At 49.3% G+C, this 11,204-nt stretch overlaps 1 long non-coding RNA gene across 1 annotated transcript; it reads left to right on the top strand.

Moving 5' to 3' along the window:
- The first annotated feature begins 406 nt into the window (after positions 1–406).
- On the top strand, positions 407–10,580 carry LOC118318446. The gene is made up of 3 exons (XR_004795721.2): positions 407–661; positions 1,445–1,604; positions 10,168–10,580. It is a non-coding gene; the product is annotated as an uncharacterized LOC118318446 (long non-coding RNA).
- The last annotated feature ends 624 nt before the right edge of the window (positions 10,581–11,204 follow it).

Below are 11,204 nucleotides of genomic sequence, written 5' to 3'. Positions count from 1 at the left end.
CGACGGCGGCGGCGGCGGCGAGCATCCGGCGGTGGCTGTGTGGAGAATCGGCCTGACTAAGCTGCGAAATTTACATGGCTAAGCAAAAGTTGTTAACCCTGAGAGGCAGGGCCAGAGAGGCAGCTAATGGGATCTCTCCGTTAATGAAATTTATGAAAGAGAGCGAGAGAAGAGAAGAGGAAGTAGTAGAGGAGGAGGAGGAGGAGGAGGAGGAAGACGAGGGGAAGATCCTGTGAGTGAGTGATAGTATAGTGATAGTGTGTGTGCACATTTCCATACTCCTCCTCTTTTTATGTGCGTTTTGAATGGACATGACCATATGATAAAGAACAACACACGTCATCTTCATGCATGTCACGTCAACGTAACAAAAGTTGCCGCAAATTCAGAAACCCGCTTAAAACCCGGGCAACATTTGAGGATTGTGAAAAGAAGAGGAGGAAGAGGATGAAAACTCGCTCGACGTTATTGTTTCTGTAAATCCAGAGAAGAAAAATCTGTGAATTCTTTACTTTCATGAGTTTCTTCTCAACAGGAAAGTTCCTCGTTGTTCCGCTCATTCAAAATGGCCGACTGCCGAGCTCCAGGTGGTGCAACACCGGAGACGACGCTTCACTTCCTGTTTCCTGTCAACCGTCCGACGCTGGTTCCATTAAACCATGTAAGTGATTCTTCTGCACGCTCTTCTTCCTCATCAAAACCTACTAGCCAGTATACCCACGATGCAACACGACCGCTAACAGCTGCCTTGTTGGGTTTGGGCGTGCCAAAGCTAGTAGCGGCTAACGTAGCAGCTAACGTAGCCTGGAGTGTGGGGGGAGGGGAGTCTGGTGAGCTCACGTCTTTGCAACGCCACATTTTCGGCCTTCGGCCGCGGTGAACGCTGACTCGAGTGACATCACGCGAGGACGGAGGATGTTTCCATGGTGGCGGCCGTGGTTGCTTTTATATTTATTAGCTGACATTGTAATGGTCAGTTAGGTTCGAGGTGGGCATGAGAATTCAGTAGATTCCTCAAATAAAGACCTTTAAAACGAATGATTCGGCGAAAAAACTAGATATCTAGATTCTCCATCAGGAAAAATAGATGTACAGAGAAAATGAAAGCTGTCATTTGTGAGTAGAAAAACGCCCACTTTTGATTTCACAACCCTGAGAATAATTACCCCCAAAATAAGAAGGATACTTCTGCTCAGTCCTTTGGATTCCTGTCATTACTCCGTCGCGTCTCGTCCATCTTCAACTAACTAAACACACACACACACACACACACACACACACACACACACACACGACTCTCTTCAGTATCAGTTGAGTTCAGTAAGACATTAGGTCTGTTCAAACACGCTGACAGGTAAAGCTGACATGGTGGGTTGATGTCAGAGTGTGTGTGTGTGTGTGTGTGTGTGTGTGTGTGTGTGTGTGTGTGTTTCCTCTCCTCCAGGGTTCAGCATCTGAGTCAACCGCTGCCCTCCGGCTGTGTGAACTGGATCTGGGCCTTTTCATCACAAAACCCTGCAGCAGCCAGAAGAGAGAAGCTCGCGTCCCCCCTCCGAGTGAGTGGGCAGAAGATTGTGATGAAGAAGCAGGGGGCAAGTGTTGACGTGAGTGAAGGTGTGTGTGTGTGTGTGTGTGTGTGTGTGTGTGTGTGTGTCTGTGTGTGTCTGTGTGTGCTGATGTTGGAGGAAATTACCCCCGAGTCTGCACCTTCTCCTGCGTAAACACACACACACACCTTCGTTTGGTTTGCTGTTTTAGTTTGATGCTGAGGCAGATTTCTTCATGTCCCCCCCTCGCCCCCCTCGCCCCCTCCTCCCTCACCCTCTCATCACCACACACACACACACACACACACACACACACCCTCCCCCCCACCTCGCCCTTCGCACCCCTCTCGCCCTCCGAACCCGGCACAGTCAGCATCGGTCGTGGCGACGCCAATCGATGCTCCGCGCCCCGCTGAGCGTGTCCGCGCGGGGCCGAGCGAAGGGCCCCTCCGCGGGGGATTGTGGGAAATCTGATTTATGATGCCCGCGGTGTTGCTGACCACTAACTTTTAGCTCTCTCTCTCTCTCTCTCTCTCTCTCTCCCTCTCTCTTAGTCTTTCCCTTTGTCTCTCCATCTGTCTCTCCTCCCCGTGACTTACCTGGTTAACTCTGTCTCTCTCTCTCTCTCTCTCCGCACGACGGCGCCGCTTTATGAAAATGAGACGGAAGCATCCGGAACTGTGTAGGAGGCGTGGAGAGAAAAAGCAGTGGGGCAATAAGTCGGGGGATTTGGGGCAGTTTGTTGAGGAGGGTGAGATGATGAAGAGGTGCAGAGGGAAAAGATGATTCCACTTCATAGGGATCTGCTCGGAGAAGAAGGAGAAGGAGGATGTAGGGAGGATTGTCACGGCTGCTTTGGTGCTCAGCCTCTCTCATCTGCTGTCGTCTCTGCCCCTGGCACACACACACACACACACACACACACACACACACACACACACACACACACACACACGTGTTCTGTGTTGACAGAAATCGCCGGATCGATCCAAAGGAAACCGGTGAAAGAGCCAAAGGGGAGAAACTTTCTGTGTTCACGACCTCAGTGGAGGGTGAAAGGTCAAAGGTGGCGAGCGCCCCAACTTTCCCACAGCGAAGAGTCAAGGATGGAGAGATGCTCGGTCACCTTGTGGGGGTGAGAGCGTCGGATCTGATCGAACGCTCGGGTGATGGGACCGTAATCGGTGTTCCACAACACGCATTAATGGAAAGTATCCTCCTGTGTCCTCGTGCTCCGAATCTGCCGCCCTAGTTTTTATGACATGTGCAGCGCAGGTGACTATAATAATAATAAACTTGTGTTGTGCTCAGTTATCGACGTTCCACAAACCAACGAAACCATCCGGTCACTGGGAGGATCCGCTGTGCAGACGGAGTGTGAGGTGGTGTGTGTGTGTGTGTGTGTGTGTGTGTGTGTGTGTGTGTGTGTGCGTGGAGGGGGAGCCGCAGGGGGTCTCCCAGCCCCCGCCGCAGGAGGCCGCCCGCCCCTGATGCAGGACGCTCAGTCACTTTACGTCTCCTCCACATCAACAAAACAGTAAATTAGAAAGTTAACGCACTGATGGGGCGGAAGATTACCTCGTACACAGGGCCGTTGTCTCAGAGTGTGTGTGTGTGTGTGTGTGTGTGTGTGAGTGTGTGAGTGTCAGCAGTAAGCGCAGCTCCCCAAACAGCAGGGGGTGTGTGCATTATACTAATGTGTGATTAAACACGTCCATGCATGTGATTGGTTGATTTATCCGCTCTGACAGTGGTAACTGGTTGGTTTTATGGATCAATCATGAGGCGGTGGGCGCGGTGGGAGGGGCGGGGCAGGTGACACATGCTTGTTAGCATAGTAAAGCCTTATTATTGTAGTTCGTCACACGCACACGGGTTGGATTCCATTTCTCTTTCCCGTTGTCTCGTCCTCCATTCATTCTCCGCTCAGCTGCAGTTACGCTCACGCATTTTTGGAGCTCGCTGACAAAAAGCCCCAGATTGGAGCCAAAATGGCGTCCGACGTGTGGAACTCTTCAAAGACGTAATTTCGAGGAACTTGAAAAAGGTCCGTCCACTCTCGTCAGGAGTTTTGCGAGCGCCTAAAACGGAAGAGTTTGGAAACATCGCCGGTGCCGTTTTAGTTTGAAAAGTCCGGGGGGGGGGGGGGGGGGGGGGGGGGGGGGGGGGGGGGGGGGGGGGGGGGGGCGGGCGTTGTTGTCTGGACGGGCAGAAAACTGAGATGTTTCGACCGCATTCACTTCCTGATTGGTGTCTTCCAGGTTCTTATTGGTCACGACGTGTTGCTCACACTTTTCATTATTGTTGTTTCTTGTTCGTATAGTATTTTCTGTAACTAAGCAACCGACTGCAGCGTTAGACACTCTGCTTCCTGTTCACGCCGGCGGCACACGCACATGAGTACGGAGCTAAATCAGTGTTTGAAACTGAAAGTTCAGGTTTGGATCTTGAACTTTGGAAAAAGATTTAACTGTTTAAAATTAAAATAGTGAAGGAAAAGTTTTTTTCAAATCAAATATTATTTTTGATTCAATTCTGGAATTCTTTTGAATGACTTGTTTTATTCTCATTTTTCACTTTAATAAATATATATATATAAATATAATTTTTTTTTGTCATTACAGATTTTATTTTTTCAGATTCAGATCTTTTTTTTTTCAGTGTTGAATTAAACTTTCACATTTGACATCTGACTTTCACTTTCAGACTTTTGGCACACAAGAACTTTTCACTGTGAGATCATTAAGCAGCTTCATAGTTTCTAATAAACATACGATTCTTCTGCCGAGTGAGACCTCGTCGTCGGCGTCCGTGATGAAGGATGGTTTAATGGCCTGCGTTCCGTCTCTCTCTCCGTCGTGAGTTGTGATCCCATAATCACCGTTAAAGGAATCAGATGTATATTTAATATCTCATCTGGCTTGAGCTGATGATGTGGCATGTTTTTGAAACACTGGTTTCATAACTTCGTCAATACCTCATCTCTTTTTCATGCCATCGACGATCCGCCCTCGTCCCCTCGGAGGCAAACATCCGCCCCGGAGGCCAAACAACAAGCACTTAGCTCGGCCGTCGTTTCGATACCTGATTGAAATCTGCTGCCGTAAAAACAAACACACACACACACAAGTTTGTGTGTGTGTGTGTGTGTGTGTGTGTGTGAGAGAGTTCGTGGTCGACTACCTGCGGAGATTTCACAGGCCGTTGAGCAGGAAGCAGATTTGCAGATTGCACCTTCGTCGTGTTTGCGTTTGCGTGTGGTCGTTTGTATCCAGGGGGGGGAAGTTTGTTTTCATCCCGATCCCGCATTTGAGACTAAGGCGTTGTGACATCTCCGTCTTACCCACAATCCCCTGCGACGGGAGCCGGCTGTTAGCCGTATTTCCCCGGTGGCGGCCCGGGGCCTGGGCTTTACGACGTGTTACAGCAATTAGATCTCAATTAGCTCCGGAGTAAACACGCACACACACGCACATGCACACGCACACGCACACACGCACACACACGCACACGCACACGCACACACACACACACGCACACACACGCACACGCACACACACACACACGCACACGCACACGCACACACACACTCACGGAGGGACAGAGACACACTGAGCTGTTAGCAGATGTTTAACAAACAAAACAAATCGGGCCTGTTTCCTCGGGGTCTTGTTTGAGGCTTTCGTGTCCCACGTGAACGTGCCGTTCGTCCCGTGGGCTGGATTCAATCTACAACACACACACACACACAAACACACACACGAGCACACACACACACACGCGCGCACACGAGCACACACACGTGAACGTCGGGCCGGAAGCACAACAGGGACGACAAACACACAGAGTGTAACCATGGTGATGCATCGCCAGGCATTCAGGCGGCTTCTTTTTTAAACAAACTGTCTCATCTGCTTTTCCTCCCTCCTCCTCATCTTCCTTCCTTCTCTCCTCCACGTTTCCCTCTTTTTACTCCCTTTCTCCCCATTTCTCCTCATCTCGACCTCTCTCCTCCTCTTCGCACCTTTTTTTACTCCTCTTCTCTCCGTTTCTCGTCTGTTCTCCTCTCATCCCTCGTTTCCTCTTCCCTCTTCTCTCACCAGCTGAACTTCTTTCACTATTTGTTTCTCATCTTCTCATCTTCTCTTCCTCAGCCCCCCTTCTCTCTCTTCTCATTATTTCTTTCTTTTTTCTCTTCCTCCTCTCCACACCTCTCTGCTTTCTCCCTATCAGCCTCTCCTCTCTTCTTTCTATCTTCTTCCATCTCCACTTATCCTCTTTCTCTCCTTATCTCTCTCCTCTCTTTCCTCCGGCCCTTATCTTACCTCACCTTTACGTTTTCTTCACCTCACCTCTTCTTCCTCTCCTCTTTCCACCTCTTCCCTTCTCATCTCATCTCCTCTCATTACTTTCCTCTCCTCCTCTCCTCCTCTCCTCCTCTCCTCCTCTCCTCTCCTCCTCTCCTCACTCCTCTCTCCTCTCTCCTGTCCTCCTCTCCTCCTCTCCTCCTCTCCTCCTCTCATCTCCTCATCTCCTCTCTCCTCTCTTCTCTCCTCCTCTCCTCCTCTCCTCCTCTCCTCTCCTCCTCTCCTCCTCTTCTCTCCTCCTCTCCTCCTCTCATCTCCTCATCTCCTCCTCTCCTCCTCTCCTCTCCTCCTCTCCTCCTCTCCTCTCCTCTCGCCCGGGTCGCTCTGCTTGTCGCGGGTGATAATCCGTGTCACGGCGGCTGATTGGGGATTAGGACTAGCAGTTTATTCACGGCAGGGAGAATGATACAGCGCTTAGTGGCAGCGGCTCCCGCGGCAGCCGCTCTCTGCTGAATTAGCAACATGTTTGAATGAGATAAAAGCGGCGGCTTAGCCCACCGCACTCCACCACCTAATCCCTATACAGCTGTGAAATGAGCCGGGGCCGGCCGCAAACACACCTCCACCCACACCGGCCGTCTCTCGTCCTCCCTCTCTCTCTCTCACACACACACACACACACACACACACACACACACACACACATGAACACACTGTTTATGCTGTACCTGCCTGCCTGCACACACACACACACGCACACACACACACACACACACACATGAACACATTGTTTATACTGTACCTGCCTGCACACACACACACACACACACACACACACACTCAGAGCAAACTCTAATTCCAAGGCCGAGCGCCCTGCGAGAGCACATACCTCCACCGAGGACGACGCTCAGTCCTCTGAGATGTGTTTAAGGCAATAATAGAAAATAAAATGTTGACCTGCGTCAAAACACACCAACACAGTCACACAGACAATTATGATGCTCATACACGTATGAAGTTTTTTTTTGCCAGAGGGCGAACTCACGAGTGATGTTGGGCGGCGTCACACGTGACGGAGTCAGGACGTGGAGAGGAGTGTGACGTCGAGTGACTACACGACGTGAGAGAGTCAGAATCAGGAAGCAGCAGCGAGAGGTCACAGGCTAATGTACTCATTTATTTTTTTGGTACATTTTATTATTAATTTGATGGATGGAATGTTTAAATGTTGGATCAATAGATCACGGTGATGACGGATACAGGAATTCAATTCAACAACTTGTATTAGTCGGGTATAGGCAGCACGGTGATGCAGTCGTCATAGCGACGAGCATCAGCAGTTGTAGTCTTTTGTGACAAAGGGGCCTTTTCGCAAACACTTTTTCACGGAGTCCTCGCCGTCGTATCGAGAGCTCCGCTGCCGTCGGGAATGTTTTTGACGTTTCAGCGAAGCCAGCGGCCTCACAGACGACCAGAGCAGTCGACGGCTGTCGGCTTTTTAATCCGTCGCTGCTGAGTTGTGCAGACGCAGAGTCGTCCACGCGGCGACGGCAGACTGATCGGGGGGGGGGAGTGGCTCACATTGGGATCGTCCTTCCTTCCTGTCCTCTCTTCCTCTCCACTGTTCCTTGACCTCAGTGGAAAAACGTCATGAGGTCAAGGAAGGGTGTGAAGGAGGATTCAGGGGACGTAGGAAAAGCCGACAGCGCCGCTGCGAGAATCCGTCTTTCACTGAACTACGTCGTCGGGCGACGGCGGATGTCGTCGATGCGCCTGTCGTGGTGAAACTACACAGTTCTACCACCGCGTGACATCCGATGTAAATGATTCATACGTAACAGTGACTGACACGATGACGTGCGTCTCCTCTGGATCAGATTCATTCTCTTCTGCTTCTACTCCAGATTTAATCGCTTACGTCCATTCATGGCGCGTCACGTCAAATATCGCTGCCGCAATGAATTGTGGGTCGTCTATATCTCCTTACTCGCACAAAGGAAGCTCCAGTGTGTCCTCGGCTAAAGGAGATAGGAAACGGAAGCATTGAAGCTCCTTTGCCCAAACATTTAGAGGATCTGAACAGATCTTATTGTGGCTCGATGAAATACTTCCGGGTCACGTCAAGATTAAGGAAACTTCCGAAGCAGATCTGACGCAGGTTGTGATGCGAGCGCCTCAGTGACTGTCACTTCCTGTGTTGCTTCCTGCCACTGTTCTTCACATTATGAGCAGTGACAGGTGCTCGTGTGAAAGAGACCACGACTTTGAGCCGTGATTTCTAAATCAGTGGCTCTTGCGTTGGTTTTCAACCGGGAACTTGTTTCGCACAATCTCTTAATTGCCTTGCCACTTATTTTGTGGCACGAAGGTCCAGATTTGATTTGATTTTTTAATTTACAGTCACGGCTGCAGAGTCACGGGCTTTGTATTTATTAGTACGCGGTATTTATTTGCTCCGGACAGCTCCGGGAGCTGAGCTGATTGGTTGTTCCGTGTGATGGAGCTCTAAATATATCCTCCGACTCCCCAACTCACCACAGCGTTGTGTGAAAACCGGCCGGAGACGAAGTGTGGCTCCATTTTCCTAATGGTTCTGGGTCCAGAAGGGATTCGGCCATCTCCACCGTATATCTCACTTCATTTGGGGCGGACGTCGCGTCAGCGAAAATACACAAGGCGGCGGGAAAATAATAATGTGCCGCTATCTACATATGGAGAAGTAATGAAGGGGAGAGAGAGGCACGGAGCGAGCCACAGGACGGGAGAGAATTACAGAACCGCATTAGAACTGGAGGATTTGCACGTGGACGGAGACGATTCTCCGGAAAAGAGAAGAAAAAAAGCACAATAAGGCAACAGAAAACACTGAACCACTTCCTGCACAAATTTTGCAGCGTCTCCGCGTCTCCGTTTTGTGAAATCCCTCATCAACAGGTTGTAAGTTCATTGCACCGTGACGGGCGTGAGTGTTGCTGCACGTTTCGTCACGTCGATAGAGGCTGAGAGTCGTCCGACGCGACAGCAGGTCGGACGGAGAATATTCCCCAGGGTTGTCTTTTTTTGGTATTTGTCCCCGTAGTGCTACTTTTTAATTTTTTTTCCACATTGGAAAAGGAAAAAGTGGAAAGTGGGAAAAGGAAAGTGCAGAGGTTAATTTTCACGGGGGGGGGGCATTTTATCTGGTTGCAGCCCGATTTCATCAGAAAGTGTGCGATGACATCCTGAACTGAAGCTGTTGCAGCGGCGATCTGCTCGGCTCCTGATAAACACTCGTCTGCGTCTCAACACCTTTTAAAACCACAGAGGGAGAAAAGACACTATCACAACTCTACCTGGTCAGAAGAGTTTGAAACGATGACACCAGGAACGCTGTGAAAACAACACACCATATCATCCACCGAATGTTCGTATGAGTCACGTCAGTCTTTTATTTGCTTTATGGAAACATATATTCAATACCATTTCCCTTAAAATTAGATTTAAAGTTTTGTATCAACACGGCCTATTGGACGTTAAATGAAAAAAAATACATGTTCCCAGGTTGAATCCTGATCGATATTATTGACTGAATGTGTCTCTGAGTTCGCTGTTCATTTATCTGATGTTATAAAAAAAAACACACCATCGTGTTTGCTCATTCTGTCGTCCAATCAGAAAGCTCCCTGGAGAATTTCGCTCCTCCTCCTTCCACATGACTGTAGATTCTGCCAGTTAGCGAGCGGAGCGCAGGGACCGACGACACGGCCCCGCAGGTGGAGGTGAGAAGACCTCGACAACGGGGAGCGGGCTGTCGTCATGACTACCACTGTTCAGCTGAAAGTCCACTCTGCTGCTATTGGCTGTATCGATAGCCACGACAGTTCCCTCCTTAGCCTCATGTTACGGTACACGTAACATGAGCACAAATCGGCAAATTCTGCAAAAAGGTCATGACACTTGACCTGTAGCACTAAAGCGACATGGAGACTTTGAAAATGATCTAATCTGTTTCTAAATCATCAGACGACTTTGTGTAAGGTCGCAGGTGTCGCGTGCAGTGATTAAAACCCTAAAAGAATTATCACCCGACGGCTCTCTTAAGCATTTTAGTCTCTTTCAGCTCCTTGTTTTGGTTTCTACAGCGCATCACTTCGCTAGTTTCCGTCTCATCAGCGTCATCAGCAGGCGGCTACTTGCAGCGAAAAAGATCTGATTAACCCACAATAAGATACCTGCTTATCATTTAATGACACTCAGATAAAGTTGGTGATTAGCTGGGGACAAGATTTGACACATTGAGCAACTTATGTCGGGTTTTTTTGTGCTTTTTTCAGAAGGAGGTGGAGAGAAACTTAAAGCTCAACGGAGAGTGAATGTTGGACAAACATTCGTTGGGTCGCCAGGCAACTCCTGTACCAAGTCCGTCAAATCAACATAGTCGGGTGATAACGCGTCAGTATCCTGTCTACAGCGTGCTGCGCTGCCCCCGAGTGGCTGGAACAGGTTTTTATTACACGTTTAAATGGCCGTAACTCAGCAGGGAGGAATCATCCAACCATCAGTCAGTGGGCGCCATTGTCTGTCACTGTGTTTGTTCTGGAACAGATTTTTGAATAAAGCTTTAGACTTTCAAATGTTTGAAAACACATATAAATTTTTTTTCTTTGGAACTAGAACGTTATGTAAAATTGGCGGCGGCGTGTTTCCTCTGAGCTCAGAGGCCACGCCGGTGTCACCTCTGTGTGCCGCCGCCTCTGTCATCTTTGGTTACCAGCGGATAAGCACTTTTCCCCTGATTGGTTTAGCCAGTGTCTCTTAATATCATATTGATGATAATTTCCCTGTAATGCGCCATTTGCACTAATTGTGATGCAGGGAGTGAGTAATGGCATGTGACTGCGGCCGCTCCCCGGCCACTCCTCAACACTTAATCTCCTGATTGTCCCAGAGAGACGGAACGTGACGAGATCGCCATAAACAACCTGCCCCCCCCCCCCCCCCCCCCCCCCCCCCCCCCCCCCCCAGAACCACACACACACACACACACACACACACACACACTACTGACCTCTGTGCTACCCTACATCTCTCTCCTCCACATTTCCTACCTCCCTCCTTTTTTTGGAAGAAAATAGATCCATTTTCTCCGTCCTTCTTCCTCTCTCCTACCATCTCAGACTAATATTTATAATAGTTGATCAGCGTATTCTTCATAAAGTGTTGGCGAGAGAGACTGCAACCCACAATCTTCTTAATGCCTTTCTTTTTCAAATCACGCTCATTACAACTTTCTTTTTATTATTTACTGATGCTAGCAGCCAACAAGTGCCAAACAAGATCCCGCTCATGAGGCAGGTTTTGAAAAGGAAGA

Source organism: Scophthalmus maximus, chromosome 13 (assembly GCF_022379125.1).
Source record: "Scophthalmus maximus strain ysfricsl-2021 chromosome 13, ASM2237912v1, whole genome shotgun sequence".
Lineage (NCBI taxonomy): Eukaryota > Metazoa > Chordata > Actinopteri > Pleuronectiformes > Scophthalmidae > Scophthalmus > Scophthalmus maximus.
This window is presented reverse-complemented; position numbering and strand designations above follow the sequence as displayed.